This window comes from Hyla sarda, unplaced genomic scaffold, assembly GCF_029499605.1.
Source record: "Hyla sarda isolate aHylSar1 unplaced genomic scaffold, aHylSar1.hap1 scaffold_2478, whole genome shotgun sequence".
Taxonomy (NCBI): Eukaryota; Metazoa; Chordata; class Amphibia; order Anura; family Hylidae; genus Hyla; species Hyla sarda.
In genome coordinates this window covers 1-26,680 of record NW_026609165.1, presented here as the reverse complement: position 1 = coordinate 26,680, position 26,680 = coordinate 1, and the positions used below count along the sequence as shown (strand labels likewise).

At 46.5% G+C, this 26,680-nt stretch overlaps 9 non-coding genes and 3 pseudogenes across 9 annotated transcripts; all 12 read left to right on the top strand.

Annotated features, from left to right (window-relative positions):
- Nucleotides 1-1,790: 1,790 nt before the first annotated feature.
- On the top strand, nucleotides 1,791-1,981 carry LOC130323384 (U2 spliceosomal RNA). Its single transcript, XR_008868702.1, has one exon. It is a non-coding gene; the product is annotated as a U2 spliceosomal RNA (small nuclear RNA).
- A 2,080-nt stretch (nucleotides 1,982-4,061) lies between these two features.
- LOC130323381 (U2 spliceosomal RNA) lies at nucleotides 4,062-4,221 on the top strand (annotated as a pseudogene).
- A 693-nt stretch (nucleotides 4,222-4,914) lies between these two features.
- Nucleotides 4,915-5,096, top strand: LOC130323376 (U2 spliceosomal RNA). Its single transcript, XR_008868698.1, has one exon. It is a non-coding gene; the product is annotated as a U2 spliceosomal RNA (small nuclear RNA).
- Nucleotides 5,097-7,197: 2,101 nt separating this feature from the next.
- On the top strand, nucleotides 7,198-7,388 carry LOC130323383 (U2 spliceosomal RNA). Its single transcript, XR_008868701.1, has one exon. It is a non-coding gene; the product is annotated as a U2 spliceosomal RNA (small nuclear RNA).
- A 2,083-nt stretch (nucleotides 7,389-9,471) lies between these two features.
- On the top strand, nucleotides 9,472-9,662 carry LOC130323373 (U2 spliceosomal RNA). Its single transcript, XR_008868695.1, has one exon. It is a non-coding gene; the product is annotated as a U2 spliceosomal RNA (small nuclear RNA).
- A 2,098-nt stretch (nucleotides 9,663-11,760) lies between these two features.
- LOC130323382 (U2 spliceosomal RNA) lies at nucleotides 11,761-11,951 on the top strand. The gene has a single exon (XR_008868700.1). It is a non-coding gene; the product is annotated as a U2 spliceosomal RNA (small nuclear RNA).
- A 2,096-nt stretch (nucleotides 11,952-14,047) lies between these two features.
- LOC130323375 (U2 spliceosomal RNA) lies at nucleotides 14,048-14,238 on the top strand. Its single transcript, XR_008868697.1, has one exon. It is a non-coding gene; the product is annotated as a U2 spliceosomal RNA (small nuclear RNA).
- Nucleotides 14,239-16,329: 2,091 nt separating this feature from the next.
- Nucleotides 16,330-16,520, top strand: LOC130323374 (U2 spliceosomal RNA). Its single transcript, XR_008868696.1, has one exon. It is a non-coding gene; the product is annotated as a U2 spliceosomal RNA (small nuclear RNA).
- Nucleotides 16,521-18,586: 2,066 nt separating this feature from the next.
- LOC130323377 (U2 spliceosomal RNA) lies at nucleotides 18,587-18,777 on the top strand. The gene has a single exon (XR_008868699.1). It is a non-coding gene; the product is annotated as a U2 spliceosomal RNA (small nuclear RNA).
- A 2,080-nt stretch (nucleotides 18,778-20,857) lies between these two features.
- Nucleotides 20,858-21,017, top strand: LOC130323380 (U2 spliceosomal RNA; annotated as a pseudogene).
- A 697-nt stretch (nucleotides 21,018-21,714) lies between these two features.
- On the top strand, nucleotides 21,715-21,894 carry LOC130323379 (U2 spliceosomal RNA; annotated as a pseudogene).
- Nucleotides 21,895-23,972: 2,078 nt separating this feature from the next.
- On the top strand, nucleotides 23,973-24,163 carry LOC130323365 (U2 spliceosomal RNA). Its single transcript, XR_008868688.1, has one exon. It is a non-coding gene; the product is annotated as a U2 spliceosomal RNA (small nuclear RNA).
- Nucleotides 24,164-26,680: the final 2,517 nt, after the last annotated feature.

Sequence of the window (26,680 nt, the reverse complement as noted above, 5' to 3'; positions counted from 1 at the left end):
TGAATGTTCCTAATTGACAAAATAAGATTAATGCTTATGAAGAAATATAAAATCTCATCCCTTCCCCAATATCGCGCCACACCCCTACCCCTTAATTCCCTGGTTGAACTTGATGGACATATGTCTTTTTTCGACCGTACTAACTATGTAACTATGTAACATAACATGGGGGGGGGGGGGGGGGGGGGGGTCTCCTGGCTGTTCACACAGGTGTGTCATTGCTGTACATTGACCATGCATTGCTTCTGTGGTATTGCAAAGGCAAAGACAAATGCTTCCAGCCATCCATTGCACTAATGGATTGGTCATCAGCTGGCTGTCTATGTCCCGCATCAATATAGACCAAAGTACAGAGGGTTAGGCTATGCTATTGTGCACCTACCTGATGCATCAGAAGGTGCGAGGCCCTTGCTAAATTCTGTGCACAGACTTTGAGATCTATGCTTTAGACTGTATCTAAACCTGCTCCAACATGGACTGACATTCTGGCCTACTTTCAGCCGATGCGACTTGTCTGTCGCTGAACAGTCGCTTTTTATGTATTCAGCACCTATGTATAATGTTGTAAAAATGCTCTAGAAGCTAAAGTCGCAGAAATGTCACACATATTTGGCCTGCAACTTTCTGTGCGACAAATTCAGACAGGAAAAATCAGTATAAATCCTTAGAAAATTATCCCCCAGTGTCTCCATCTGCTGGCGGTATTGAATAAGCATTGCTGCACTGATGGGGTATGCATTAGACGAAAAAAAAGAAGAAAAAGAAGAATAATACGCCCAGAAAAGAGGCGAAAAGGAGAAAAACGTAAAAAAACGTGAAAAAAAAGTAAGAGGAAGAGAAGGGAAAAAAAGGTGGAAATGGGTTTAAAAGTGATTTCGGCGGAGAAATATATATATATATATATATATATATATATACGCGCACACACACACATATATATAAACGTATTCTCCGTTGAGATATTGCAGCCGCTGCTGTGTCCAGGCCCAGGAGCCTTAGCACTGTGCTGTGATGTCACTCAATACCACTGACATCACTAGGTGTAAACAACATCTCTCCTTTGCTGTGTATGTGACTATGGAGCTGTTTGGTGATGTCGTCTATTATGGCCTTCATAGAAGCAACAGGAGATTGCTGCATCCATCTAGAACCCTCAGAACTACAGTGCTATGATGTCACTCACTTCCACAGGCCTTGCAGAGTGTAAACAACAACAACCCAGCTTTGTTGTGTATGTAACCATAGGGATTTGTGATGTCACCTAGAACCTTCACAGCAGCGACAGCTTTATGAGGAGCATCAGCACTGCTCTGCCTGAGCAGAACCATCACCGCCATAGGTTGTCAAATAACCCGGGTTTAACCCACACAGGTAAGTCCAATGGGGTGCAGGCATGTCCTCTATGCTTACAGCTTCCCGTGGGTGTTGGTTTGATACCGTTTGGGGACAGCCAAGGAGGCATCTGCAGGCAACAAAGGTAGGTGTGTGCTTGTGTGTGTGTTTCCTATGCAGATCCTAAGCCCAGTGTCACATGCAAGTAGGAGGAGTAAGAAGGGTTCCTGGCAAATCCGGGTTATGGATTGCATTTAAAAAGGCCCCGTGGGAGTGCAATGGGCCCCTGTCTTGCTGCTTAGCAATAATGGTATGGGTTTAGGTTCTGCTGTGTGTACTGGTGGTTGACTGCCCCCCAGCCCAGAGTGTGCATGGAAAATTGTCTGGCAGCCTCCCTGACAGCAAGCAGTGATAGTGCCCATGAAGGGGACCTTGTTGGGCCCGCCCCTTTCACGGTTATCGCTTCTCGGCCTTTTGGCTAAGATCAAGTGTAGTATCTGTTCTTATCAGTTTAATATCTGATACGTCCCCTATCTGGGGACCATATATTAAATGGATTTTTGAGAACGGGGGCCGATTTCGAAGCTTGCTTCCGTCGCCCTATGCATTGACCCGATATGGCAGTATCTTCGGGTACAGTGCACCACCCCCTTACAGGGTTAAAAAGAAAGATTCCTACTTTCATTGCTACCTGCTTGCTGGCTAGCCAGCTAGCCAGCCCTGTGGGCCTTGCTGCTGCTGCTGCTGCAGCCAAAAAACAAAAGGTGGTGCTGCTGCTGCTTCTGCTTCTGCTTGTGTCTGGCCGCTGTTGGAGCGTCCAGGCACAGGACTTCTGCTGCTGCTGACTAAATGGCCTCCTTAATTGGATCATTTGAGTAGCCAGCACACCTGTGCAGGTAGGGCATGACATGATAGGCAGCTGCCTTGATAGCGGGTGGGTGCTGAATGTTCCTAATTGACAAAATAAGATTAATGCTTATGAAGAAATATAAAATCTCATCCCTTCCCCAATATCGCGCCACACCCCTACCCCTTAATTCCCTGGTTGAACTTGATGGACATATGTCTTTTTTCGACCGTACTAACTATGTAACTATGTAACATAACATGGGGGGGGGGGGGGTCTCCTGGCTGTTCACACAGGTGTGTCATTGCTGTACATTGACCATGCATTGCTTCTGTGGTATTGCAAAGGCAAAGACAAATGCTTCCAGCCATCCATTGCACTAATGGATTGGTCATCAGCTGGCTGTCTATGTCCCGCATCAATATAGACCAAAGTACAGAGGGTTAGGCTATGCTATTGTGCACCTACCTGATGCATCAGAAGGTGCGAGGCCCTTGCTAAATTCTGTGCACAGACTTTGAGATCTATGCTTTAGACTGTATCTAAACCTGCTCCAACATGGACTGACATTCTGGCCTACTTTCAGCCGATGCGACTTGTCTGTCGCTGAACAGTCGCTTTTTATGTATTCAGCACCTATGTATAATGTTGTAAAAATGCTCTAGAAGCTAAAGTCGCAGAAATGTCACACATATTTGGCCTGCAACTTTCTGTGCGACAAATTCAGACAGGAAAAATCAGTATAAATCCTTAGAAAATTATCCCCCAGTGTCTCCATCTGCTGGCGGTATTGAATAAGCATTGCTGCACTGATGGGGTATGCATTAGACGAAAAAAAAGAAGAAAAAGAAGAATAATACGCCCAGAAAAGAGGCGAAAAGGAGAAAAACGTAAAAAAACGTGAAAAAAAAGTAAGAGGAAGAGAAGGGAAAAAAAGGTGGAAATGGGTTTAAAAGTGATTTCGGCGGAGAAATATATATATATATATATATATATATATATATATATACGCGCACACACACACATATATATAAACGTATTCTCCGTTGAGATATTGCAGCCGCTGCTGTGTCCAGGCCCAGGAGCCTTAGCACTGTGCTGTGATGTCACTCAATACCACTGACATCACTAGGTGTAAACAACATCTCTCCTTTGCTGTGTATGTGACTATGGAGCTGTTTGGTGATGTCGTCTATTATGGCCTTCATAGAAGCAACAGGAGATTGTTGCATCCATCTAGAACCCTCAGAACTACAGTGCTATGATGTCACTCACTTCCACAGGCCTTGCAGAGTGTAAACAACAACAACCCAGCTTTGTTGTGTATGTAACCATAGGGATTTGTGATGTCACCTAGAACCTTCACAGCAGCGACAGCTTTATGAGGAGCATCAGCACTGCTCTGCCTGAGCAGAACCATCACCGCCATAGGTTGTCAAATAACCCGGGTTTAACCCACACAGGTAAGTCCAATGGGGTGCAGGCATGTCCTCTATGCTTACAGCTTCCCGTGGGTGTTGGTTTGATACCGTTTGGGGACAGCCAAGGAGGCATCTGCAGGCAACAAAGGTAGGTGTGTGCTTGTGTGTGTGTTTCCTATGCAGATCCTAAGCCCAGTGTCACATGCAAGTAGGAGGAGTAAGAAGGGTTCCTGGCAAATCCGGGTTATGGATTGCATTTAAAAAGGCCCCGTGGGAGTGCAATGGGCCCCTGTCTTGCTGCTTAGCAATAATGGTATGGGTTTAGGTTCTGCTGTGTGTACTGGTGGTTGACTGCCCCCCAGCCCAGAGTGTGCATGGAAAATTGTCTGGCAGCCTCCCTGACAGCAAGCAGTGATAGTGCCCATGAAGGGGACCTTGTTGGGCCCGCCCCTTTCACGGTTATCGCTTCTCGGCCTTTTGGCTAAGATCAAGTGTAGTATCTGTTCTTATCAGTTTTCATGCTGGTGGGGATGGGTGCTGCATGGAGGATGCAGGTGTACCAGGGCTTTCCGGGGCTGGTTCTGAGGAATCAGCTCGACGGCTGCCCCGATGTGACCTGTTCCCTCCGGGTCTCGCCATGAGGCTGAGAGGGTCTAGAGCCGAGGTACTTTTGTGCCTCGGGGAGTGGTGACCCCGAGGTGCCGAAACTCACTGGGAGAATAGGCTCACTGAGTTGAAGCACGGGCACCATAATCTCTTCACCTTGTGGCACTCACCTCTTGATTCCCGGCCTTCTGGCTAGGATCAGAGAAATTTTTATAGATCCGGCCGGATGTCCGGGCAGTATATCTGCACACATTCACTTATTTATTTATTTTTTGTCTCACTGTGTCACTTTTTGCGTGTTGTGTGTTCACAGGATTTGTCAGGATGCGGTAGCCCTTCTGGGTGTCCCTCCTGGCGGTCTAGGGGAGGTGTGTGTGGCCATTAGGTTCCGCACCTCCCTGCAAACACCCCGGGTACTCCTGCTTCGCAGGGTACCTACCGTAATCGGCTCTGCGGGCAGATACCTTGGCTAACGCCAAGGGGGATGCCGGGAGCATTTGTGGTCTCCTAGTAGCTTCGGCGAAAAGGGACATCGAACCTGGAACCTCGCAGGTACCTTTTGGTCTGGAGGCGAAGGGTAAGGTTTGTTGGGGGGCCTCTCTCCTATCGGAGAAGGGCTTGCGATAGACCGCATCCTTTGTGCACGTTTTTTTTAGTGTAACACGTTTGCACTTTTTCTTGCACTTTGGGTGAATCGAAAGCACGTTCCTCGGCTTTAGATAAAAAAAAAAAAAAAATCTGTTCTTATCAGTTTAATATCTGATACGTCCCCTATCTGGGGACCATATATTAAATGGATTTTTGAGAACGGGGGCCGATTTCGAAGCTTGCTTCCGTCGCCCTATGCATTGACCCGATATGGCAGTATCTTCGGGTACAGTGCACCACCCCCTTACAGGGTTAAAAAGAAAGATTCCTACTTTCATTGCTACCTGCTTGCTGGCTAGCCAGCTAGCCAGCCCTGTGGGCCTTGCTGCTGCTGCTGCTGCAGCCAAAAAACAAAAGGTGGTGCTGCTGCTGCTGCTTCTGCTTCTGCTTGTGTCTGGCCGCTGTTGGAGCGTCCAGGCACAGGACTTCTGCTGCTGCTGACTAAATGGCCTCCTTAATTGGATCATTTGAGTAGCCAGCACACCTGTGCAGGTAGGGCATGACATGATAGGCAGCTGCCTTGATAGCGGGTGGGTGCTGAATGTTCCTAATTGACAAAATAAGATTAATGCTTATGAAGAAATATAAAATCTCATCCCTTCCCCAATATCGCGCCACACCCCTACCCCTTAATTCCCTGGTTGAACTTGATGGACATATGTCTTTTTTCGACCGTACTAACTATGTAACTATGTAACATAACATGGGGGGGGGGGGGGGGGTCTCCTGGCTGTTCACACAGGTGTGTCATTGCTGTACATTGACCATGCATTGCTTCTGTGGTATTGCAAAGGCAAAGACAAATGCTTCCAGCCATCCATTGCACTAATGGATTGGTCATCAGCTGGCTGTCTATGTCCCGCATCAATATAGACCAAAGTACAGAGGGTTAGGCTATGCTATTGTGCACCTACCTGATGCATCAGAAGGTGCGAGGCCCTTGCTAAATTCTGTGCACAGACTTTGAGATCTATGCTTTAGACTGTATCTAAACCTGCTCCAACATGGACTGACATTCTGGCCTACTTTCAGCCGATGCGACTTGTCTGTCGCTGAACAGTCGCTTTTTATGTATTCAGCACCTATGTATAATGTTGTAAAAATGCTCTAGAAGCTAAAGTCGCAGAAATGTCACACATATTTGGCCTGCAACTTTCTGTGCGACAAATTCAGACAGGAAAAATCAGTATAAATCCTTAGAAAATTATCCCCCAGTGTCTCCATCTGCTGGCGGTATTGAATAAGCATTGCTGCACTGATGGGGTATGCATTAGACGAAAAAAAAGAAGAAAAAGAAGAATAATACGCCCAGAAAAGAGGCGAAAAGGAGAAAAACGTAAAAAAAACGTGAAAAAAAAGTAAGAGGAAGAGAAGGGAAAAAAAGGTGGAAATGGGTTTAAAAGTGATTTCGGCGGAGAAATATATATATATATATATATATATATATATATATATATATATATATATATACGCGCACACACACACATATATATAAACGTATTCTCCGTTGAGATATTGCAGCCGCTGCTGTGTCCAGGCCCAGGAGCCTTAGCACTGTGCTGTGATGTCACTCAATACCACTGACATCACTAGGTGTAAACAACATCTCTCCTTTGCTGTGTATGTGACTATGGAGCTGTTTGGTGATGTCGTCTATTATGGCCTTCATAGAAGCAACAGGAGATTGTTGCATCCATCTAGAACCCTCAGAACTACAGTGCTATGATGTCACTCACTTCCACAGGCCTTGCAGAGTGTAAACAACAACAACCCAGCTTTGTTGTGTATGTAACCATAGGGATTTGTGATGTCACCTAGAACCTTCACAGCAGCGACAGCTTTATGAGGAGCATCAGCACTGCTCTGCCTGAGCAGAACCATCACCGCCATAGGTTGTCAAATAACCCGGGTTTAACCCACACAGGTAAGTCCAATGGGGTGCAGGCATGTCCTCTATGCTTACAGCTTCCCGTGGGTGTTGGTTTGATACCGTTTGGGGACAGCCAAGGAGGCATCTGCAGGCAACAAAGGTAGGTGTGTGCTTGTGTGTGTGTTTCCTATGCAGATCCTAAGCCCAGTGTCACATGCAAGTAGGAGGAGTAAGAAGGGTTCCTGGCAAATCCGGGTTATGGATTGCATTTAAAAAGGCCCCGTGGGAGTGCAATGGGCCCCTGTCTTGCTGCTTAGCAATAATGGTATGGGTTTAGGTTCTGCTGTGTGTACTGGTGGTTGACTGCCCCCCAGCCCAGAGTGTGCATGGAAAATTGTCTGGCAGCCTCCCTGACAGCAAGCAGTGATAGTGCCCATGAAGGGGACCTTGTTGGGCCCGCCCCTTTCACGGTTATCGCTTCTCGGCCTTTTGGCTAAGATCAAGTGTAGTATCTGTTCTTATCAGTTTAATATCTGATACGTCCCCTATCTGGGGACCATATATTAAATGGATTTTTGAGAACGGGGGCCGATTTCGAAGCTTGCTTCCGTCGCCCTATGCATTGACCCGATATGGCAGTATCTTCGGGTACAGTGCACCACCCCCTTACAGGGTTAAAAAGAAAGATTCCTACTTTCATTGCTACCTGCTTGCTGGCTAGCCAGCTAGCCAGCCCTGTGGGCCTTGCTGCTGCTGCTGCTGCAGCCAAAAAACAAAAGGTGGTGCTGCTGCTGCTTCTGCTTCTGCTTGTGTCTGGCCGCTGTTGGAGCGTCCAGGCACAGGACTTCTGCTGCTGCTGACTAAATGGCCTCCTTAATTGGATCATTTGAGTAGCCAGCACACCTGTGCAGGTAGGGCATGACATGATAGGCAGCTGCCTTGATAGCGGGTGGGTGCTGAATGTTCCTAATTGACAAAATAAGATTAATGCTTATGAAGAAATATAAAATCTCATCCCTTCCCCAATATCGCGCCACACCCCTACCCCCCTTAATTCCCTGGTTGAACTTGATGGACATATGTCTTTTTTCGACCGTACTAACTATGTAACTATGTAACATAACATGGGGGGGGGGGGGGGTCTCCTGGCTGTTCACACAGGTGTGTCATTGCTGTACATTGACCATGCATTGCTTCTGTGGTATTGCAAAGGCAAAGACAAATGCTTCCAGCCATCCATTGCACTAATGGATTGGTCATCAGCTGGCTGTCTATGTCCCGCATCAATATAGACCAAAGTACAGAGGGTTAGGCTATGCTATTGTGCACCTACCTGATGCATCAGAAGGTGCGAGGCCCTTGCTAAATTCTGTGCACAGACTTTGAGATCTATGCTTTAGACTGTATCTAAACCTGCTCCAACATGGACTGACATTCTGGCCTACTTTCAGCCGATGCGACTTGTCTGTCGCTGAACAGTCGCTTTTTATGTATTCAGCACCTATGTATAATGTTGTAAAAATGCTCTAGAAGCTAAAGTCGCAGAAATGTCACACATATTTGGCCTGCAACTTTCTGTGCGACAAATTCAGACAGGAAAAATCAGTATAAATCCTTAGAAAATTATCCCCCAGTGTCTCCATCTGCTGGCGGTATTGAATAAGCATTGCTGCACTGATGGGGTATGCATTAGACGAAAAAAAAGAAGAAAAAGAAGAATAATACGCCCAGAAAAGAGGCGAAAAGGAGAAAAACGTAAAAAAACGTGAAAAAAAAGTAAGAGGAAGAGAAGGGAAAAAAAGGTGGAAATGGGTTTAAAAGTGATTTCGGCGGAGAAATATATATATATATATATATATATATATATATATATACGCGCACACACACACATATATATAAACGTATTCTCCGTTGAGATATTGCAGCCGCTGCTGTGTCCAGGCCCAGGAGCCTTAGCACTGTGCTGTGATGTCACTCAATACCACTGACATCACTAGGTGTAAACAACATCTCTCCTTTGCTGTGTATGTGACTATGGAGCTGTTTGGTGATGTCGTCTATTATGGCCTTCATAGAAGCAACAGGAGATTGTTGCATCCATCTAGAACCCTCAGAACTACAGTGCTATGATGTCACTCACTTCCACAGGCCTTGCAGAGTGTAAACAACAACAACCCAGCTTTGTTGTGTATGTAACCATAGGGATTTGTGATGTCACCTAGAACCTTCACAGCAGCGACAGCTTTATGAGGAGCATCAGCACTGCTCTGCCTGAGCAGAACCATCACCGCCATAGGTTGTCAAATAACCCGGGTTTAACCCACACAGGTAAGTCCAATGGGGTGCAGGCATGTCCTCTATGCTTACAGCTTCCCGTGGGTGTTGGTTTGATACCGTTTGGGGACAGCCAAGGAGGCATCTGCAGGCAACAAAGGTAGGTGTGTGCTTGTGTGTGTGTTTCCTATGCAGATCCTAAGCCCAGTGTCACATGCAAGTAGGAGGAGTAAGAAGGGTTCCTGGCAAATCCGGGTTATGGATTGCATTTAAAAAGGCCCCGTGGGAGTGCAATGGGCCCCTGTCTTGCTGCTTAGCAATAATGGTATGGGTTTAGGTTCTGCTGTGTGTACTGGTGGTTGACTGCCCCCCAGCCCAGAGTGTGCATGGAAAATTGTCTGGCAGCCTCCCTGACAGCAAGCAGTGATAGTGCCCATGAAGGGGACCTTGTTGGGCCCGCCCCTTTCACGGTTATCGCTTCTCGGCCTTTTGGCTAAGATCAAGTGTAGTATCTGTTCTTATCAGTTTAATATCTGATACGTCCCCTGTCTGGGGACCATATATTAAATGGATTTTTGAGAACGGGGGCCGATTTCGAAGCTTGCTTCCGTCGCCCTATGCATTGACCCGATATGGCAGTATCTTCGGGTACAGTGCACCACCCCCTTACAGGGTTAAAAAGAAAGATTCCTACTTTCATTGCTACCTGCTTGCTGGCTAGCCAGCTAGCCAGCCCTGTGGGCCTTGCTGCTGCTGCTGCTGCTGCAGCCAAAAAACAAAAGGTGGTGCTGCTGCTGCTTCTGCTTCTGCTTGTGTCTGGCTGCTGTTGGAGCGTCCAGGCACAGGACTTCTGCTGCTGCTGACTAAATGGCCTCCTTAATTGGATCATTTGAGTAGCCAGCACACCTGTGCAGGTAGGGCATGACATGATAGGCAGCTGCCTTGATAGCGGGTGGGTGCTGAATGTTCCTAATTGACAAAATAAGATTAATGCTTATGAAGAAATATAAAATCTCATCCCTTCCCCAATATCGCGCCACACCCCTACCCCTTAATTCCCTGGTTGAACTTGATGGACATATGTCTTTTTTCGACCGTACTAACTATGTAACTATGTAACATAACATGGGGGGGGGGGGGGTCTCCTGGCTGTTCACACAGGTGTGTCATTGCTGTACATTGACCATGCATTGCTTCTGTGGTATTGCAAAGGCAAAGACAAATGCTTCCAGCCATCCATTGCACTAATGGATTGGTCATCAGCTGGCTGTCTATGTCCCGCATCAATATAGACCAAAGTACAGAGGGTTAGGCTATGCTATTGTGCACCTACCTGATGCATCAGAAGGTGCGAGGCCCTTGCTAAATTCTGTGCACAGACTTTGAGATCTATGCTTTAGACTGTATCTAAACCTGCTCCAACATGGACTGACATTCTGGCCTACTTTCAGCCGATGCGACTTGTCTGTCGCTGAACAGTCGCTTTTTATGTATTCAGCACCTATGTATAATGTTGTAAAAATGCTCTAGAAGCTAAAGTCGCAGAAATGTCACACATATTTGGCCTGCAACTTTCTGTGCGACAAATTCAGACAGGAAAAATCAGTATAAATCCTTAGAAAATTATCCCCCAGTGTCTCCATCTGCTGGCGGTATTGAATAAGCATTGCTGCACTGATGGGGTATGCATTAGACGAAAAAAAAGAAGAAAAAGAAGAATAATACGCCCAGAAAAGAGGCGAAAAGGAGAAAAACGTAAAAAAACGTGAAAAAAAAGTAAGAGGAAGAGAAGGGAAAAAAAAGGTGGAAATGGGTTTAAAAGTGATTTCGGCGGAGAAATATATATATATATATATATATATATATATATATATATATATATATATATACACGCACACACACACATATATATAAACGTATTCTCCGTTGAGATATTGCAGCCGCTGCTGTGTCCAGGCCCAGGAGCCTTAGCACTGTGCTGTGATGTCACTCAATACCACTGACATCACTAGGTGTAAACAACATCTCTCCTTTGCTGTGTATGTGACTATGGAGCTGTTTGGTGATGTCGTCTATTATGGCCTTCATAGAAGCAACAGGAGATTGTTGCATCCATCTAGAACCCTCAGAACTACAGTGCTATGATGTCACTCACTTCCACAGGCCTTGCAGAGTGTAAACAACAACAACCCAGCTTTGTTGTGTATGTAACCATAGGGATTTGTGATGTCACCTAGAACCTTCACAGCAGCGACAGCTTTATGAGGAGCATCAGCACTGCTCTGCCTGAGCAGAACCATCACCGCCATAGGTTGTCAAATAACCCGGGTTTAACCCACACAGGTAAGTCCAATGGGGTGCAGGCATGTCCTCTATGCTTACAGCTTCCCGTGGGTGTTGGTTTGATACCGTTTGGGGACAGCCAAGGAGGCATCTGCAGGCAACAAAGGTAGGTGTGTGCTTGTGTGTGTGTTTCCTATGCAGATCCTAAGCCCAGTGTCACATGCAAGTAGGAGGAGTAAGAAGGGTTCCTGGCAAATCCGGGTTATGGATTGCATTTAAAAAGGCCCCGTGGGAGTGCAATGGGCCCCTGTCTTGCTGCTTAGCAATAATGGTATGGGTTTAGGTTCTGCTGTGTGTACTGGTGGTTGACTGCCCCCCAGCCCAGAGTGTGCATGGAAAATTGTCTGGCAGCCTCCCTGACAGCAAGCAGTGATAGTGCCCATGAAGGGGACCTTGTTGGGCCCGCCCCTTTCACGGTTATCGCTTCTCGGCCTTTTGGCTAAGATCAAGTGTAGTATCTGTTCTTATCAGTTTAATATCTGATACGTCCCCTATCTGGGGACCATATATTAAATGGATTTTTGAGAACGGGGGCCGATTTCGAAGCTTGCTTCCGTCGCCCTATGCATTGACCCGATATGGCAGTATCTTCGGGTACAGTGCACCACCCCCTTACAGGGTTAAAAAGAAAGATTCCTACTTTCATTGCTACCTGCTTGCTGGCTAGCCAGCTAGCCAGCCCTGTGGGCCTTGCTGCTGCTGCTGCTGCAGCCAAAAAACAAAAGGTGGTGCTGCTGCTGCTTCTGCTTCTGCTTGTGTCTGGCCGCTGTTGGAGCGTCCAGGCACAGGACTTCTGCTGCTGCTGACTAAATGGCCTCCTTAATTGGATCATTTGAGTAGCCAGCACACCTGTGCAGGTAGGGCATGACATGATAGGCAGCTGCCTTGATAGCGGGTGGGTGCTGAATGTTCCTAATTGACAAAATAAGATTAATGCTTATGAAGAAATATAAAATCTCATCCCTTCCCCAATATCGCGCCACACCCCTACCCCTTAATTCCCTGGTTGAACTTGATGGACATATGTCTTTTTTCGACCGTACTAACTATGTAACTATGTAACATAACATGGGGGGGGGGTCTCCTGGCTGTTCACACAGGTGTGTCATTGCTGTACATTGACCATGCATTGCTTCTGTGGTATTGCAAAGGCAAAGACAAATGCTTCCAGCCATCCATTGCACTAATGGATTGGTCATCAGCTGGCTGTCTATGTCCCGCATCAATATAGACCAAAGTACAGAGGGTTAGGCTATGCTATTGTGCACCTACCTGATGCATCAGAAGGTGCGAGGCCCTTGCTAAATTCTGTGCACAGACTTTGAGATCTATGCTTTAGACTGTATCTAAACCTGCTCCAACATGGACTGACATTCTGGCCTACTTTCAGCCGATGCGACTTGTCTGTCGCTGAACAGTCGCTTTTTATGTATTCAGCACCTATGTATAATGTTGTAAAAATGCTCTAGAAGCTAAAGTCGCAGAAATGTCACACATATTTGGCCTGCAACTTTCTGTGCGACAAATTCAGACAGGAAAAATCAGTATAAATCCTTAGAAAATTATCCCCCAGTGTCTCCATCTGCTGGCGGTATTGAATAAGCATTGCTGCACTGATGGGGTATGCATTAGACGAAAAAAAAGAAGAAAAAGAAGAATAATACGCCCAGAAAAGAGGCGAAAAGGAGAAAAACTTAAAAAAACGTGAAAAAAAAGTAAGAGGAAGAGAAGGGAAAAAAAGGTGGAAATGGGTTTAAAAGTGATTTCGGCGGAGAAATATATATATATATATATATATATATATATATATATATATATATATATATATATATACGCGCACACACACACATATATATAAACGTATTCTCCGTTGAGATATTGCAGCCGCTGCTGTGTCCAGGCCCAGGAGCCTTAGCACTGTGCTGTGATGTCACTCAATACCACTGACATCACTAGGTGTAAACAACATCTCTCCTTTGCTGTGTATGTGACTATGGAGCTGTTTGGTGATGTCGTCTATTATGGCCTTCATAGAAGCAACAGGAGATTGTTGCATCCATCTAGAACCCTCAGAACTACAGTGCTATGATGTCACTCACTTCCACAGGCCTTGCAGAGTGTAAACAACAACAACCCAGCTTTGTTGTGTATGTAACCATAGGGATTTGTGATGTCACCTAGAACCTTCACAGCAGCGACAGCTTTATGAGGAGCATCAGCACTGCTCTGCCTGAGCAGAACCATCACCGCCATAGGTTGTCAAATAACCCGGGTTTAACCCACACAGGTAAGTCCAATGGGGTGCAGGCATGTCCTCTATGCTTACAGCTTCCCGTGGGTGTTGGTTTGATACCGTTTGGGGACAGCCAAGGAGGCATCTGCAGGCAACAAAGGTAGGTGTGTGCTTGTGTGTGTGTTTCCTATGCAGATCCTAAGCCCAGTGTCACATGCAAGTAGGAGGAGTAAGAAGGGTTCCTGGCAAATCCGGGTTATGGATTGCATTTAAAAAGGCCCCGTGGGAGTGCAATGGGCCCCTGTCTTGCTGCTTAGCAATAATGGTATGGGTTTAGGTTCTGCTGTGTGTACTGGTGGTTGACTGCCCCCCAGCCCAGAGTGTGCATGGAAAATTGTCTGGCAGCCTCCCTGACAGCAAGCAGTGATAGTGCCCATGAAGGGGACCTTGTTGGGCCCGCCCCTTTCACGGTTATCGCTTCTCGGCCTTTTGGCTAAGATCAAGTGTAGTATCTGTTCTTATCAGTTTAATATCTGATACGTCCCCTATCTGGAGACCATATATTAAATGGATTTTTGAGAACGGGGGCCGATTTCGAAGCTTGCTTCCGTCGCCCTATGCATTGACCCGATATGGCAGTATCTTCGGGTACAGTGCACCACCCCCTTACAGGGTTAAAAAGAAAGATTCCTACTTTCATTGCTACCTGCTTGCTGGCTAGCCAGCTAGCCAGCCCTGTGGGCCTTGCTGCTGCTGCTGCTGCAGCCAAAAAACAAAAGGTGGTGCTGCTGCTGCTTCTGCTTCTGCTTGTGTCTGGCCGCTGTTGGAGCGTCCAGGCACAGGACTTCTGCTGCTGCTGACTAAATGGCCTCCTTAATTGGATCATTTGAGTAGCCAGCACACCTGTGCAGGTAGGGCATGACATGATAGGCAGCTGCCTTGATAGCGGGTGGGTGCTGAATGTTCCTAATTGACAAAATAAGATTAATGCTTATGAAGAAATATAAAATCTCATCCCTTCCCCAATATCGCGCCACACCCCTACCCCTTAATTCCCTGGTTGAACTTGATGGACATATGTCTTTTTTCGACCGTACTAACTATGTAACTATGTAACATAACATGGGGGGGGGGGTCTCCTGGCTGTTCACACAGGTGTGTCATTGCTGTACATTGACCATGCATTGCTTCTGTGGTATTGCAAAGGCAAAGACAAATGCTTCCAGCCATCCATTGCACTAATGGATTGGTCATCAGCTGGCTGTCTATGTCCCGCATCAATATAGACCAAAGTACAGAGGGTTAGGCTATGCTATTGTGCACCTACCTGATGCATCAGAAGGTGCGAGGCCCTTGCTAAATTCTGTGCACAGACTTTGAGATCTATGCTTTAGACTGTATCTAAACCTGCTCCAACATGGACTGACATTCTGGCCTACTTTCAGCCGATGCGACTTGTCTGTCGCTGAACAGTCGCTTTTTATGTATTCAGCACCTATGTATAATGTTGTAAAAATGCTCTAGAAGCTAAAGTCGCAGAAATGTCACACATATTTGGCCTGCAACTTTCTGTGCGACAAATTCAGACAGGAAAAATCAGTATAAATCCTTAGAAAATTATCCCCCAGTGTCTCCATCTGCTGGCGGTATTGAATAAGCATTGCTGCACTGATGGGGTATGCATTAGACGAAAAAAAAGAAGAAAAAGAAGAATAATACGCCCAGAAAAGAGGCGAAAAGGAGAAAAACGTAAAAAAACGTGAAAAAAAAGTAAGAGGAAGAGAAGGGAAAAAAAGGTGGAAATGGGTTTAAAAGTGATTTCGGCGGAGAAATATATATATATATATATATATATATATATATATATATATATATATATATACGCGCACACACACACATATATATAAACGTATTCTCCGTTGAGATATTGCAGCCGCTGCTGTGTCCAGGCCCAGGAGCCTTAGCACTGTGCTGTGATGTCACTCAATACCACTGACATCACTAGGTGTAAACAACATCTCTCCTTTGCTGTGTATGTGACTATGGAGCTGTTTGGTGATGTCGTCTATTATGGCCTTCATAGAAGCAACAGGAGATTGTTGCATCCATCTAGAACCCTCAGAACTACAGTGCTATGATGTCACTCACTTCCACAGGCCTTGCAGAGTGTAAACAACAACAACCCAGCTTTGTTGTGTATGTAACCATAGGGATTTGTGATGTCACCTAGAACCTTCACAGCAGCGACAGCTTTATGAGGAGCATCAGCACTGCTCTGCCTGAGCAGAACCATCACCGCCATAGGTTGTCAAATAACCCGGGTTTAACCCACACAGGTAAGTCCAATGGGGTGCAGGCATGTCCTCTATGCTTACAGCTTCCCGTGGGTGTTGGTTTGATACCGTTTGGGGACAGCCAAGGAGGCATCTGCAGGCAACAAAGGTAGGTGTGTGCTTGTGTGTGTGTTTCCTATGCAGATCCTAAGCCCAGTGTCACATGCAAGTAGGAGGAGTAAGAAGGGTTCCTGGCAAATCCGGGTTATGGATTGCATTTAAAAAGGCCCCGTGGGAGTGCAATGGGCCCCTGTCTTGCTGCTTAGCAATAATGGTATGGGTTTAGGTTCTGCTGTGTGTACTGGTGGTTGACTGCCCCCCAGCCCAGAGTGTGCATGGAAAATTGTCTGGCAGCCTCCCTGACAGCAAGCAGTGATAGTGCCCATGAAGGGGACCTTGTTGGGCCCGCCCCTTTCACGGTTATCGCTTCTCGGCCTTTTGGCTAAGATCAAGTGTAGTATCTGTTCTTATCAGTTTAATATCTGATACGTCCCCTATCTGGGGACCATATATTAAATGGATTTTTGAGAACGGGGGCCGATTTCGAAGCTTGCTTCCGTCGCCCTATGCATTGACCCGATATGGCAGTATCTTCGGGTACAGGGCACCACCCCCTTACAGGGTTAAAAAGAAAGATTCCTACTTTCATTGCTACCTGCTTGCTGGCTAGCCAGCTAGCCAGCCCTGTGGGCCTTGCTGCTGCTGCTGCTGCAGCCAAAAAACAAAAGGTGGTGCTGCTTCTGCTTCTGCTTGTGTCTGGCCGCTGTTGGAGCGTCCAGGCACAGGACTTCTGCTGCTGCTGACTAAATGGCCTCCTTAATTGGATCATTTGAGTAGCCAGCACACCTGTGCAGGTAGGGCATGACATGATAGGCAGCTGCCTTGATAGCGGGTGGGTGCTGAATGTTCCTAATTGACAAAATAAGATTAATGCTTATGAAGAAATATAAAATCTCATCCCTTCCCCAATATCGCGCCACACCCCTACCCCTTAATTCCCTGGTTGAACTTGATGGACATATGTCTTTTTTCGACCGTACTAACTATGTAACTATGTAACATAACATGGGGGGGGGGTCTCCTGGCTGTTCACACAGGTGTGTCATTGCTGTACATTGACCATGCATTGCTTCTGTGGTATTGCAAAGGCAAAGACAAATGCTTCCAGCCATCCATTGCACTAATGGATTGGTCATCAGCTGGCTGTCTATGTCCCGCATCAATATAGACCAAAGTACAGAGGGTTAGGCTATGCTATTGTGCACCTACCTGATGCATCAGAAGGTGCGAGGCCCTTGCTAAATTCTGTGCACAGACTTTGAGATCTATGCTTTAGACTGTATCTAAACCTGCTCCAACATGGACTGACATTCTGGCCTACTTTCAGCCGATGCGACTTGTCTGTCGCTGAACAGTCGCTTTTTATGTATTCAGCACCTATGTATAATGTTGTAAAAATGCTCTAGAAGCTAAAGTCGCAGAAATGTCACACATATTTGGCCTGCAACTTTCTGTGCGACAAATTCAGACAGGAAAAATCAGTATAAATCCTTAGAAAATTATCCCCCAGTGTCTCCATCTGCTGGCGGTATTGAATAAGCATTGCTGCACTGATGGGGTATGCATTAGACGAAAAAAAAGAAGAAAAAGAAGAATAATACGCCCAGAAAAGAGGCGAAAAGGAGAAAACCGTAAAAAAACGTGAAAAAAAAGTAAGAGGAAGAGAAGGGAAAAAAAGGTGGAAATGGGTTTAAAAGTGATTTCGGCGGAGAAATATATATATATATATATATATATATATATATACGCGCACACACACACATATATATAAACGTATTCTCCGTTGAGATATTGCAGCCGCTGCTGTGTCCAGGCCCAGGAGCCTTAGCACTGTGCTGTGATGTCACTCAATACCACTGACATCACTAGGTGTAAACAACATCTCTCCTTTGCTGTGTATGTGACTATGGAGCTGTTTGGTGATGTCGTCTATTATGGCCTTCATAGAAGCAACAGGAGATTGTTGCATCCATCTAGAACCCTCAGAACTACAGTGCTATGATGTCACTCACTTCCACAGGCCTTGCAGAGTGTAAACAACAACAACCCAGCTTTGTTGTGTATGTAACCATAGGGATTTGTGATGTCACCTAGAACCTTCACAGCAGCGACAGCTTTATGAGGAGCATCAGCACTGCTCTGCCTGAGCAGAACCATCACCGCCATAGGTTGTCAAATAACCCGGGTTTAACCCACACAGGTAAGTCCAATGGGGTGCAGGCATGTCCTCTATGCTTACAGCTTCCCGTGGGTGTTGGTTTGATACCGTTTGGGGACAGCCAAGGAGGCATCTGCAGGCAACAAAGGTAGGTGTGTGCTTGTGTGTGTGTTTCCTATGCAGATCCTAAGCCCAGTGTCACATGCAAGTAGGAGGAGTAAGAAGGGTTCCTGGCAAATCCGGGTTATGGATTGCATTTAAAAAGGCCCCGTGGGAGTGCAATGGGCCCCTGTCTTGCTGCTTAGCAATAATGGTATGGGTTTAGGTTCTGCTGTGTGTACTGGTGGTTGACTGCCCCCCAGCCCAGAGTGTGCATGGAAAATTGTCTGGCAGCCTCCCTGACAGCAAGCAGTGATAGTGCCCATGAAGGGGACCTTGTTGGGCCCGCCCCTTTCACGGTTATCGCTTCTCGGCCTTTTGGCTAAGATCAAGTGTAGTATCTGTTCTTATCAGTTTAATATCTGATACGTCCCCTATCTGGGGACCATATATTAAATGGATTTTTGAGAACGGGGGCCGATTTCGAAGCTTGCTTCCGTCGCCCTATGCATTGACCCGATATGGCAGTATCTTCGGGTACAGTGCACCACCCCCTTACAGGGTTAAAAAGAAAGATTCCTACTTTCATTGCTACCTGCTTGCTGGCTAGCCAGCTAGCCAGCCCTGTGGGCCTTGCTGCTGCTGCTGCTGCAGCCAAAAAACAAAAGGTGGTGCTGCTGCTGCTTCTGCTTCTGCTTGTGTCTGGCCGCTGTTGGAGCGTCCAGGCACAGGACTTCTGCTGCTGCTGACTAAATGGCCTCCTTAATTGGATCATTTGAGTAGCCAGCACACCTGTGCAGGTAGGGCATGACATGATAGGCAGCTGCCTTGATAGCGGGTGGGTGCTGAATGTTCCTAATTGACAAAATAAGATTAATGCTTATGAAGAAATATAAAATCTCATCCCTTCCCCAATATCGCGCCACACCCCTACCCCTTAATTCCCTGGTTGAACTTGATGGACATATGTCTTTTTTCGACCGTACTAACTATGTAACTATGTAACATAACATGGGGGGGGGGTCTCCTGGCTGTTCACACAGGTGTGTCATTGCTGTACATTGACCATGCATTGCTTCTGTGGTATTGCAAAGGCAAAGACAAATGCTTCCAGCCATCCATTGCACTAATGGATTGGTCATCAGCTGGCTGTCTATGTCCCGCATCAATATAGACCAAAGTACAGAGGGTTAGGCTATGCTATTGTGCACCTACCTGATGCATCAGAAGGTGCGAGGCCCTTGCTAAATTCTGTGCACAGACTTTGAGATCTATGCTTTAGACTGTATCTAAACCTGCTCCAACATGGACTGACATTCTGGCCTACTTTCAGCCGATGCGACTTGTCTGTCGCTGAACAGTCGCTTTTTATGTATTCAGCACCTATGTATAATGTTGTAAAAATGCTCTAGAAGCTAAAGTCGCAGAAATGTCACACATATTTGGCCTGCAACTTTCTGTGCGACAAATTCAGACAGGAAAAATCAGTATAAATCCTTAGAAAATTATCCCCCAGTGTCTCCATCTGCTGGCGGTATTGAATAAGCATTGCTGCACTGATGGGGTATGCATTAGACGAAAAAAAAGAAGAAAAAGAAGAATAATACGCCCAGAAAAGAGGCGAAAAGGAGAAAAACGTAAAAAAACGTGAAAAAAAAGTAAGAGGAAGAGAAGGGAAAAAAAGGTGGAAATGGGTTTAAAAGTGATTTCGGCGGAGAAATATATATATATATATATATATATATATATATATATATATACGAGCACACACACACATATATATAAACGTATTCTCCGTTGAGATATTGCAGCCGCTGCTGTGTCCAGGCCCAGGAGCCTTAGCACTGTGCTGTGATGTCACTCAATACCACTGACATCACTAGGTGTAAACAACATCTCTCCTTTGCTGTGTATGTGACTATGGAGCTGTTTGGTGATGTCGTCTATTATGGCCTTCATAGAAGCAACAGGAGATTGTTGCATCCATCTAGAACCCTCAGAACTACAGTGCTATGATGTCACTCACTTCCACAGGCCTTGCAGAGTGTAAACAACAACAACCCAGCTTTGTTGTGTATGTAACCATAGGGATTTGTGATGTCACCTAGAACCTTCAGAGCAGCGACAGCTTTATGAGGAGCATCAGCACTGCTCTGCCTGAGCAGAACCATCACCGCCATAGGTTGTCAAATAACCCGGGTTTAACCCACACAGGTAAGTCCAATGGGGTGCAGGCATGTCCTCTATGCTTACAGCTTCCCGTGGGTGTTGGTTTGATACCGTTTGGGGACAGCCAAGGAGGCATCTGCAGGCAACAAAGGTAGGTGTGTGCTTGTGTGTGTGTTTCCTATGCAGATCCTAAGCCCAGTGTCACATGCAAGTAGGAGGAGTAAGAAGGGTTCCTGGCAAATCCGGGTTATGGATTGCATTTAAAAAGGCCCCGTGGGAGTGCAATGGGCCCCTGTCTTGCTGCTTAGCAATAATGGTATGGGTTTAGGTTCTGCTGTGTGTACTGGTGGTTGACTGCCCCCCAGCCCAGAGTGTGCATGGAAAATTGTCTGGCAGCCTCCCTGACAGCAAGCAGTGATAGTGCCCATGAAGGGGACCTTGTTGGGCCCGCCCCTTTCACGGTTATCGCTTCTCGGCCTTTTGGCTAAGATCAAGTGTAGTATCTGTTCTTATCAGTTTTCATGCTGGTGGGGATGGGTGCTGCATGGAGGATGCAGGTGTACCAGGGCTTTCCGGGGCTGGTTCTGAGGAATCAGCTCGACGGCTGCCCCGATGTGACCTGTTCCCTCCGGGTCTCGCCATGAGGCTGAGAGGGTCTAGAGCCGAGGTACTTTTGTGCCTCGGGGAGTGGTGACCCCGAGGTGCCGAAACTCACTGGGAGAATAGGCTCACTGAGTTGAAGCACGGGCACCATAATCTCTTCACCTTGTGGCACTCACCTCTTGATTCCCGGCCTTCTGGCTAGGATCAGAGAAATTTTTATAGATCCGGCCGGATGTCCGGGCAGTATATCTGCACACATTCACTTATTTATTTCTTTTTTGTCTCACTGTGTCACTTTTTGCGTGTTGTGTGTTCACAGGATTTGTCAGGATGCGGTAGCCCTTCTGGGTGTCCCTCCTGGCGGTCTAGGGGAGGTGTGTGTGTGGCCATTAGGTTCCGCACCTCCCTGCAAACACCCCGGGTACTCCTGCTTTGGCAGGGTACCTACCGTAATCGGCTCTGCGGGCAGATACCTTGGCCAACGCCAAGGGGGATGCCGGGAGCATTTGTGGTCCCCTAGTAGCTTCGGCGAAAAGGGACATCGAACCTGGAACCTCGCAGGTACCTTTTGGTCCGGAGGTGAAGGGTAAGGTTTGTTGGGGGGCCTCTCTCCTATCGGAGAAGGGCTTGCGATAGACCGCATCCTTTGTGCACGTTTTTTTTTAGTGTAACACGTTTGCACTTTTTCTTGCACTTTGGGTGAATCGAAAGCACGTTCCTCGGCTTTAGATAAAAAAAAAAAAAATCTGTTCTTATCAGTTTAATATCTGATACGTCCCCTATCTGGGGACCATATATTAAATGGATTTTTGAGAACGGGGGCCGATTTCGAAGCTTGCTTCCGTCGCCCTATGCATTGACCCGATATGGCAGTATCTTCGGGTACAGTGCACCACCCCCTTACAGGGTTAAAAAGAAAGATTCCTACTTTCATTGCTACCTGCTTGCTGGCTAGCCAGCTAGCCAGCCCTGTGGGCCTTGCTGCTGCTGCTGCTGCAGCCAAAAAACAAAAGGTGGTGCTGCTGCTGCTTCTGCTTCTGCTTGTGTCTGGCCGCTGTTGGAGCGTCCAGGCACAGGACTTCTGCTGCTGCTGACTAAATGGCCTCCTTAATTGGATCATTTGAGTAGCCAGCACACCTGTGCAGGTAGGGCATGACATGATAGGCAGCTGCCTTGATAGCGGGTGGGTGCTGAATGTTCCTAATTGACAAAATAAGATTAATGCTTATGAAGAAATATAAAATCTCATCCCTTCCCCAATATCGCGCCACACCCCTACCCCTTAATTCCCTGGTTGAACTTGATGGACATATGTCTTTTTTCGACCGTACTAACTATGTAACTATGTAACATAACATGGGGGGGGGGTCTCCTGGCTGTTCACACAGGTGTGTCATTGCTGTACATTGACCATGCATTGCTTCTGTGGTATTGCAAAGGCAAAGACAAATGCTTCCAGCCATCCATTGCACTAATGGATTGGTCATCAGCTGGCTGTCTATGTCCCGCATCAATATAGACCAAAGTACAGAGGGTTAGGCTATGCTATTGTGCACCTACCTGATGCATCAGAAGGTGCGAGGCCCTTGCTAAATTCTGTGCACAGACTTTGAGATCTATGCTTTAGACTGTATCTAAACCTGCTCCAACATGGACTGACATTCTGGCCTACTTTCAGCCGATGCGACTTGTCTGTCGCTGAACAGTCGCTTTTTATGTATTCAGCACCTATGTATAATGTTGTAAAAATGCTCTAGAAGCTAAAGTCGCAGAAATGTCACACATATTTGGCCTGCAACTTTCTGTGCGACAAATTCAGACAGGAAAAATCAGTATAAATCCTTAGAAAATTATCCCCCAGTGTCTCCATCTGCTGGCGGTATTGAATAAGCATTGCTGCACTGATGGGGTATGCATTAGACGAAAAAAAAGAAGAAAAAGAAGAATAATACGCCCAGAAAAGAGGCGAAAAGGAGAAAAACGTAAAAAAACGTGAAAAAAAAGTAAGAGGAAGAGAAGGGAAAAAAAGGTGGAAATGGGTTTAAAAGTGATTTCGGCGGAGAAATATATATATATATATATATATATATATATATATATATACGCGCACACACACACATATATATAAACGTATTCTCCGTTGAGATATTGCAGCCGCTGCTGTGTCCAGGCCCAGGAGCCTTAGCACTGTGCTGTGATGTCACTCAATACCACTGACATCACTAGGTGTAAACAACATCTCTCCTTTGCTGTGTATGTGACTATGGAGCTGTTTGGTGATGTCGTCTATTATGGCCTTCATAGAAGCAACAGGAGATTGTTGCATCCATCTAGAACCCTCAGAACTACAGTGCTATGATGTCACTCACTTCCACAGGCCTTGCAGAGTGTAAACAACAACAACCCAGCTTTGTTGTGTATGTAACCATAGGGATTTGTGATGTCACCTAGAACCTTCACAGCAGCGACAGCTTTATGAGGAGCATCAGCACTGCTCTGCCTGAGCAGAACCATCACCGCCATAGGTTGTCAAATAACCCGGGTTTAACCCACACAGGTAAGTCCAATGGGGTGCAGGCATGTCCTCTATGCTTACAGCTTCCCGTGGGTGTTGGTTTGATACCGTTTGGGGACAGCCAAGGAGGCATCTGCAGGCAACAAAGGTAGGTGTGTGCTTGTGTGTGTGTTTCCTATGCAGATCCTAAGCCCAGTGTCACATGCAAGTAGGAGGAGTAAGAAGGGTTCCTGGCAAATCCGGGTTATGGATTGCATTTAAAAAGGCCCCGTGGGAGTGCAATGGGCCCCTGTCTTGCTGCTTAGCAATAATGGTATGGGTTTAGGTTCTGCTGTGTGTACTGGTGGTTGACTGTCCCCCAGCCCAGAGTGTGCATGGAAAATTGTCTGGCAGCCTCCCTGACAGCAAGCAGTGATAGTGCCCATGAAGGGGACCTTGTTGGGCCCGCCCCTTTCACGGTTATCGCTTCTCGGCCTTTTGGCTAAGATCAAGTGTAGTATCTGTTCTTATCAGTTTAATATCTGATACGTCCCCTATCTGGGGACCATATATTAAATGGATTTTTGAGAACGGGGGCCGATTTCGAAGCTTGCTTCCGTCGCCCTATGCATTGACCCGATATGGCAGTATCTTCGGGTACAGTGCACCACCCCCTTACAGGGTTAAAAAGAAAGATTCCTACTTTCATTGCTACCTGCTTGCTGGCTAGCCAGCTAGCCAGCCCTGTGGGCCTTGCTGCTGCTGCTGCTGCAGCCAAAAAACAAAAGGTGGTGCTGCTGCTGCTGCTTCTGCTTCTGCTTGTGTCTGGCCGCTGTTGGAGCGTCCAGGCACAGGACTTCTGCTGCTGCTGACTAAATGGCCTCCTTAATTGGATCATTTGAGTAGCCAGCACACCTGTGCAGGTAGGGCATGACATGATAGGCAGCTGCCTTGATAGCGGGTGGGTGCTGAATGTTCCTAATTGACAAAATAAGATTAATGCTTATGAAGAAATATAAAATCTCATCCCTTCCCCAATATCGCGCCACACCCCTACCCCTTAATTCCCTGGTTGAACTTGATGGACATATGTCTTTTTTCGACCGTACTAACTATGTAACTATGTAACATAACATGGGGGGGGGGTCTCCTGGCTGTTCACACAGGTGTGTCATTGCTGTACATTGACCATGCATTGCTTCTGTGGTATTGCAAAGGCAAAGACAAATGCTTCCAGCCATCCATTGCACTAATGGATTGGTCATCAGCTGGCTGTCTATGTCCCGCATCAATATAGACCAAAGTACAGAGGGTTAGGCTATGCTATTGTGCACCTACCTGATGCATCAGAAGGTGCGAGGCCCTTGCTAAATTCTGTGCACAGACTTTGAGATCTATGCTTTAGACTGTATCTAAACCTGCTCCAACATGGACTGACATTCTGGCCTACTTTCAGCCGATGCGACTTGTCTGTCGCTGAACAGTCGCTTTTTATGTATTCAGCACCTATGTATAATGTTGTAAAAATGCTCTAGAAGCTAAAGTCGCAGAAATGTCACACATATTTGGCCTGCAACTTTCTGTGCGACAAATTCAGACAGGAAAAATCAGTATAAATCCTTAGAAAATTATCCCCCAGTGTCTCCATCTGCTGGCGGTATTGAATAAGCATTGCTGCACTGATGGGGTATGCATTAGACGAAAAAAAAGAAGAAAAAGAAGAATAATACGCCCAGAAAAGAGGCGAAAAGGAGAAAAACGTAAAAAAACGTGAAAAAAAAGTAAGAGGAAGAGAAGGGAAAAAAAGGTGGAAATGGGTTTAAAAGTGATTTCGGCGGAGAAATATATATATATATATATATATATATATATATATATATATATATATATACGCGCACACACACACATATATATAAACGTATTCTCCGTTGAGATATTGCAGCCGCTGCTGTGTCCAGGCCCAGGAGCCTTAGCACTGTGCTGTGATGTCACTCAATACCACTGACATCACTAGGTGTAAACAACATCTCTCCTTTGCTGTGTATGTGACTATGGAGCTGTTTGGTGATGTCGTCTATTATGGCCTTCATAGAAGCAACAGGAGATTGTTGCATCCATCTAGAACCCTCAGAACTACAGTGCTATGATGTCACTCACTTCCACAGGCCTTGCAGAGTGTAAACAACAACAACCCAGCTTTGTTGTGTATGTAACCATAGGGATTTGTGATGTCACCTAGAACCTTCACAGCAGCGACAGCTTTATGAGGAGCATCAGCACTGCTCTGCCTGAGCAGAACCATCACCGCCATAGGTTGTCAAATAACCCGGGTTTAACCCACACAGGTAAGTCCAATGGGGTGCAGGCATGTCCTCTATGCTTACAGCTTCCCGTGGGTGTTGGTTTGATACCGTTTGGGGACAGCCAAGGAGGCATCTGCAGGCAACAAAGGTAGGTGTGTGCTTGTGTGTGTGTTTCCTATGCAGATCCTAAGCCCAGTGTCACATGCAAGTAGGAGGAGTAAGAAGGGTTCCTGGCAAATCCGGGTTATGGATTGCATTTAAAAAGGCCCCGTGGGAGTGCAATGGGCCCCTGTCTTGCTGCTTAGCAATAATGGTATGGGTTTAGGTTCTGCTGTGTGTACTGGTGGTTGACTGCCCCCCAGCCCAGAGTGTGCATGGAAAATTGTCTGGCAGCCTCCCTGACAGCAAGCAGTGATAGTGCCCATGAAGGGGACCTTGTTGGGCCCGCCCCTTTCACGGTTATCGCTTCTCGGCCTTTTGGCTCAGATCAAGTGTAAACTTGGTCTGGGTCAGGGGTGCGTGTTTCTCTGCTTGCAGAGGGTTTTTTCAGGAGGCGATACTGTGGTCTCAGACCGACAGAGAAGATGGCAGCTGGATTCGTTAAGAACACTATTCGGGTGAAGGTGGAGGTTTCTGATGTGGAGAAGAATAAGATCACGTTTGTGGGGCGTCGTTTGGTGGAGGACATGGCCGGGATACCGATGAAGGACGTCTTTTGCTTACAGGAAAGTAAGCGGCAAGGTATATATGATGTGAGTTTCTACACTATTAATGGGTGCCTGTCCTTTTACCAGAGCCTGCGTGAGAATGTGGAAAATACCATTATGAAGAATGTGTCATTTGAGCCTTTGTTTGAGTTGGAGGAGAAACCCCTTTTAGTCCGTGTA